This window comes from Microtus oregoni, unplaced genomic scaffold, assembly GCF_018167655.1.
Source record: "Microtus oregoni isolate MIOR12 unplaced genomic scaffold, Mior012 000043F_ref0000047, whole genome shotgun sequence".
Taxonomy (NCBI): domain Eukaryota; kingdom Metazoa; phylum Chordata; class Mammalia; order Rodentia; family Cricetidae; genus Microtus; species Microtus oregoni.
Window position 1 is genome coordinate 9,775,735 of NW_024543210.1, and position 6,766 is coordinate 9,782,500.

The 6,766-nt window shown below is 51.0% G+C and overlaps 1 protein-coding gene across 1 annotated transcript in view; it reads left to right on the plus strand.

Moving 5' to 3' along the window:
- The first annotated feature begins 281 nt into the window (after positions 1-281).
- Positions 282-6,766, plus strand: part of Asb2 (ankyrin repeat and SOCS box containing 2) — a 37,461-nt gene continuing 30,976 nt past the window's right edge. The window contains exon 1 of the mRNA XM_041633254.1: positions 282-534. The gene's annotated coding sequence lies outside the window, so the exon portion shown is untranslated. The remainder of the gene's footprint in view (positions 535-6,766) is intronic.

The following is a 6,766-nucleotide window of genomic DNA, read 5'->3' on the forward strand; positions in this document are numbered from 1 at the left end:
CCTGCCTCCCCCTCTGGTCTCTCCTTACACATCCTTTCCCTCTCCCTGTCTTTTTATCCTCTTTCCAAATTCTGTGTCTCTTTGTGTTCCCTCTCTGTCTTGTCTTCCTGCATCTCCCTCCTCTCTAGCTCCCGCCTGGGTAGTTCTAGAAACATACCCATATATGGCCTCCATGTCAAGGATCACAAATGATGACATCACGTGAGGGCCGAAGCCCGAGATGCTCTCTGAAGCGGGAGCCTGTCTCCTGTGCCCCCAGAGGAGTGGAAGGCGGGACCACAGCTTCCTCGGTGCAATCTTTGGAAGGGAAATCTGAGAGTCATAACATCTTATAGCTTGGCTTGCCATCACGGTCATGCGGTGGGACCGAAATAAACTCCCTGCTTCAAAGGAAAGTGTTTCAGAACGGCCTGGCCCAGCGGCTGGAAGCTCAGGGCCAACACAGGAGGCAAACTCAGGGAGCATGTTCTGAGTTCAGACAGTCAAGAAAATCTTTGTTTCCTAGACCTGTGTCCCTGCCACAGAGCCTCACAGGTAATGCATGCTTTTGGCTTGGTCACAGGCACTTTCAAAAGAATCGCTGGGCGGGCTGGGACCTGCAGCTTCAGGACTCCCCGAGACCTGTAGCCAAACTGTGCCCATGCCTCTCCCTCTGCCCCTTCTCTCCAGCTCTGCACACACTGGAGACTTTGGGTCTGGTGACGGGGAACCAGCATTCTGCATGCACGGTAGCTATTCTTCCGGAGGACTCCGGCTTAGAGTGCTGGGTGCTTCTAAACATGGACATGCGAGAGGAGTGAGCAACAATGCTATTTATCAGTGGGTCCACAGGGTCTCTGTAATGTCTGTGTTAGATAGGTGGCTTCTGAAAGTACTTCTAGGCTGAGATAATGAGAGCTGTGTCCCTGCAAGGGGACGCAGGGTCTGCTGCATGAAGAGGGCTGTGAAGCTGGTGACGGCCCAGGTGCCATGCATTCTGCATGCCCTTACTGGAGGTTAGGAGAGGGTGTGGAATGAGAAGTTTTTCCTAGATGAGACAAAACAAACTATGGGATGCAGGGATGCAAAAATATCATGCATACACGCATGCAGATGCACACACGCCATATGTGAGCAGGCAGTGGTCTTGGGAAGGACAGATAGAATGTCATCACTGTGAGCAAGGGGTCTCTGGGAACGGCTGGAACAAAGGGAGATGGGACTTGGGAAGGAGAGACTCCCTGGGCTGGGAGGGAGAAGTAAAGCCCCTGGGGAGGCTGGAGGGAGGAGCGCTCATTCCAGGACCGAGGAGAGAGGGAACATAACTTGAAAAGCGTATGAGCAGAGGGGAGGCAGGTGGGGTTTTATCTCAGGCTACATCTTGTGAAGCCAGGGTTATGTGGGCTGACATGAACAGGCTGCTTACATCAAGGGACAGGAGAGCTGTGATAAAGCCCTGCTTGGGGCAGGAAAACTGTCATGCAAGGAGTCCTATGAGGAAAGGTTTGAGGGATTTCAGAAGGGCTTAGGCAGGCTGCCAGACCAGCCCCCAGCCACAGCCTGATCTTAGCCATACTGGTTGTTATCCCATTCTCGTTCAAAACATGGGCACAGACCCACCAGAAGGAACCGTCTTGTATTTCTGGTCCCTTCAGGCACACATAGGCCACACCTGGTATGTACTGGTTACCAACGTTGGGAGCCTCAAGGCAGTAATTGGGAGTGTTGTCTTCTTCCCTTGGATGGGGCCTGGAAGGAGTTAATAATGGAGAAAAATGCAGTCCATGTTAGCTGGTATTCCTCAAAGACTTAATATGAGTAAATTATTTCCCTGACCCCTCAAGGCCGCAGTGAGTGTGAAATGTTCATTAACTCTCCTTTACAAAATTTGGAAACTGAGGCTCTGAGGGGACTGTCAGAGGTCGTGTCTGAGGCTGGGCGGCCATGAGGTGCCGGAATCAAACCTAGGCTTCAGGACTCAGGCACACATGCCCACAGCCGCAGCTCCCACAGCTCTCAGCCTGGCACCTCTGTGGACCCATGGCATCTTCATGGTATCATCAGGTACCAGGTGTTGCTCACAGACTAGATCTTAGGGTCTTCCTGAAGGAGACACAGAACCGTCTCCAGTCTGTCCCCTGGCCTCCCTCTTTGGAGCTGCAGAGGCGCTGGCGGCCTGAAGCGGGAGGAGTAGCCAACCTTGCCACCCGTCACCTTCGCTTCAGGCTGCTGGCAGATGGCAGGGCTTGGTATTTCTAGAGACAGGGCAGAAACTGGGTCAGCCCTGTGGACTGAGCCTTACTGATGTGTCTGGATGCAGAGGGAGGATAGAGCCTGGGTCACTTGCCAAACCCTGCAGGGCCCGGGGGCAGGGGAGGGGCCCTCCACCCTGTCTAAAACAAAGGTGACCTCTTGGCCCTGCAAAGGCAACAGCTTAGGGGTTGGGGGAATAAGAGGGAATGCAGGCTCCCTGGAGTCCTGTTAGTTGTTTCTCTCAGGCAACGCCTCAGGTGGCCTTGAGCTAATTCCTTAGAACACAGTATTTGCTACAAAACTTAGAAAAGTATTTTTTCTTTCTGCTCTCCCACCCACACCCTTTGCTCTCACCCTCTTTCTTGCTGTTTTATATGAGGTGGTTTTAATCAGTGGACCCCAGACCTGGAATAAATAATCAAAATGTCTTTTTAGGATTCCAGATGGCTTGAGAGAGATTCACAAGGCATTGGGCAAGCAAAGGGAAGGCAGGTTGCTCCACTCCAGATAGAGCCTCAGTTTCCTCTTTCTGCACAATAAGCCTCTGATCAGGTAGTGGAGGGAGGGCAGAGTCAACTTTAGACAAGATCAGCTCCCATTGGGTGACCTCTCTGGGCCTCAGTTTCCCCTCTACACATAGGAAGAAGAGAGCTGTATGGTGATGTTGACTGCACCCCCAAACCTGAGCTGATCATAGCACCCTCTCCCCGACACAAACACTGAGCAAGCCTCAGAATCCCCAAAGCCTTGATACCCCAAAGTCACAAACTTGGCTGTGACCAAAAATCTGAGACTAGCAGCTGAGTCAGCTGTGTTTAGAAGCTGTGAGGCCTGTTCCCTGTGCTTTTCCTGGAGAGACACCAACAAATGTCTGCTGGGTCCAGATAGGCCTCCAACAGCAGACCAAAGCACTACTCCACCCAAAGCCAGCTTGGCCAACCAGTGAGTCATGTACAGAGCGTGGGTGCAAGGGGATTGACTTGACATCTCAGGTGAGGGTCACTATGAGGAATGGTCAACAGGCTGGATCTGGAGGGTCTCTTACAAGTGATCCCTGCTCTTCTGTTAAAGATGACCAAACAGCTGTTATGTTATGGCAATAGAGGTCTATAAAAAGGCCCTGACACCAGAGGCCCTTAGCCCTGTCCCTAGCTGTGGTGGTTTGAATGATAAATGCCCCACATAGGTTTATGAATTTGGAGACTTGGTCCCTGGTTGGTGACCGCGTTTGCAGTGGGCCAGGCTATGGGGAAGTGCAGCTGGACTGGAGGAAGTACACCTCGGGGGTGGGCTTTGAGAGTTCCTAGCCCTACTTCCAGTTTACAGTTCCAGTTTACCTCAGCAACAGAAAAACTGCTACTGTGCTTGCCAAAGGCCCACCCTGGGGCCTTGACCTGGGTCTAACCTTAGCTAGGGCAGCGACAAAGATCCAGAAGGGTGAGGTGAAGAGTCGCTGTAGGTGTCCTCACCATTGCCCTCAGCATTCAGGGCCAAGAAGGGGGCTGATGAAGAAACAGGTAGCTAGATGTGCCCTTGGCCACTCACGTTCTGGGCCTCAGTCTCCCTCTCTGTACAGTAGGAAGGGGACACTTCCCAGGGCTGCTCTGGTTTGCGTCTCTGTTGCTGTGCTGTTGGGAGGGTTTGTTTGGCTTAGGCTCCCACACCGAAGTCCAGCATCTAAGGAAGTTAGGGCAGAAGCCCAGGGCAGGAACCCAACAGCAGGAACTGAGGAACACTGTTGACTGGCTTGCTCTGCCCTGACTTCCTCAGCCCGCTTTCCTATACAGTCCAAATCCCTTTGTCCAGGGGTGGCACTACCCAAAGTGGGCTAGGTTTTCCTTCATCAATTAAATGCCTACAGTCTGATCTGAAGGAGGCAATTCCTCAACTGAGAGTCATAAACTTAACAGCACAGGTACTGAGGTTAAAGGATTCTGCTCAGGACCGTGGTTGAGCACAATTCATGGTCCACAGCCACAAGTGTGGTTTTTACTGTTTAGATTTCAGAGCATGAGGACCAGGCAAGGAGAGTAGGTCTCCAGTCTCCCATGAGCCTCTGCTGGAGAATGAGGAGGTTTGAGAGTGGGAGAAACGTTGCAGAGAATAAGGCTGCATATAGGGCGTGGGATAGGACAAGAAACAACCTCTGACTCCCCGCCTCCTCCTCAGTCTCAAACTATAGACCCAGCACACTGGTTCACAATCGCCTGAGGCTAAGGGTCTTGGAACATCGGGGTCCCTAAAACTCTCACAATAAATTAACAGATACTATGTATGTATCAAGGTCATATACAGACTTATTCTTAGGTATCTTCCGGGATGGGCTCCTGGAATCTGTAGATAGCAAAATTCGAGATGCTTAAGACCTGTAGGGAAGATGTATAATATCCACACACAGCGTGTGCACATTCTCTTGTCCTCATAGGAGCCATCACTGGATTACCCAGAGCCCCCTGCGTAGGTAGTTGTTACTCTGTATTGTTTAGGGAATAATGACAGGAATAATATCTATACATGTTCAAGGAATAATGTCTACAGGTGCTCACCATTACTAAAACATTTTTTTCTGGATATTTTAAACTTCACTTAGTTAAATTCATAGATGCAGAATGCACAGAATCAGAAAGATGACTTACATATATGCATACATATATGTATATAATATAATATATATTACATGAAGGATTATATGATTCAACTACAAACATATTTGTGACTTAGAGTTTATTATATACACACATACAGTATACACTTACAGGGAAGCTTTTAAAAATACAAAGTCTTTATTCTTACCCCCAGTCTCTCCTAAAGCCTTGAAAGGCATCAGAAGGGGTGCTGGGGAGATGACTTAGTGAGAAAAACACGTGGTACACAACCATGAGGATTGGAGTTGGGGCAGCAGCTGCCTGTAATCTCAGCACATAGGAGGAAGAGACGAGATCCCTGGGGCAAGGCAACTAGCTCTGAGACCCTGTTTCAACAAGTTAAATAGGGACAACCAATGTCACCCTCAGGCTTGCGTACAAACACACACATTCACCTCACCTTACCCACACATGTGAACACACACACACACACACACATACACACACACACACACATACACAAGCACACACATACACACACACACACACACACACACACACACACACACACACGGCCGCCCTTAGCGATGTGAATCAGAAGTCTGGGTCTGATGTAAAGTCAGATGCAGCCTTCTACTCCTGCTGTAGTCACTGCTTCTCCAGGTGTTTCTCAGTTTCCCCATTGTCAGTCAGAAAAACAACACCCCTGCTGCGGACTCCCGATGTGGTTCAAGCAGCGACAGACACAAGGGGCCACACGGTGGCAAGGGAGCCTTCTCTTTAGCTGGCAGGACAGCTCTGAGGTGACACCTGGCTCTGAGCCATGGCCTTGCTCAGGAACACAGTGCAGCAGCCCTCCCACACTCAGGCTCCGGTGGATATGTGACCCCAAAATGAAAGCCACACACGGTGCTTGCCATGTGCCTTGCACCCTTATGTAACTCGAGAACCCCCTCAGAGTCCCCATTGTCCTGTGCAGATGGTCACCTTGTACAGAACGCAGCTGGGACTGGGAGGAGAAGGGGAGCCAGGCAGGTGATCCCCCAAGGTCTAGAGAAACTAGAGGGTAGAAGGGCTGGGGGATTGGGAGGAGTGGACACCAGCCCTATATCAGGTTGGACGAGGGTGGACATGGAGTCCCCCTGCCCCAGCTCTGACGAGATCTCACCATGACACATGCTCAGTTTAGGAGCTGACAGCCTCCCTTTTCACAAGAGAGGAAGGCAGGCTTGGGGCTCCCTTTCCTTAGCCCTCCCTCACTTTAAATGGAGGAGAGCCAGGAAGAAGGGAAAAACCGTCAAATGGCCCTTCTGAAAACTGCCAGCCGGGGCAGGTCCTGAACAGACAGGAACAGGTGGAGACTGCCTCCAGGGAGATGAAAATCATATTCAGATTTTCCAGGCCCTAGATGTCTGTCAGATGATGTTCTCTACATTTGCAATAATATCATGCATCCTGCAAACACAAGTAAAGGCCAAGGCAGGATGAGGCCTGCTGGTGGGCAGGCTGCAATCCCTGACATGGCCAGCAGGTGGCAGGGCAAGGCTAGAGCATGTGGCGAGGGATTCCCCAATCAAGCAATCAGCCGGCAGTCCAGGGAATTTAACCTTATTCTGGTTCTACTGTTTATTCTCCTGCACTTATTAAATACCCACTGTATGCCTGACCTTTGGTTAGGTTCTGGAGTTTGGGCGGGAATGTGAAACAGTTTTATGGATGCTATAGGCTGGTACTTCCATTGCAAGCAGTCCAGACAGTCAGCTGTCTAGAGGGCTGCTGAGAAGAAGCCTCTTCAGCTCTTCCATGAACACAGCGCGCCTCCCCTCATACATGACCCCAGAACCCTGGCCAGTGGGGCTGGGTGCAAGAAGATGGCTGCCTTCCAGTCATGCCCACTCGGTTGTTTCTTCAGAGGATGCCCAGAGTATGATCTCCTCCCACTGCGACCC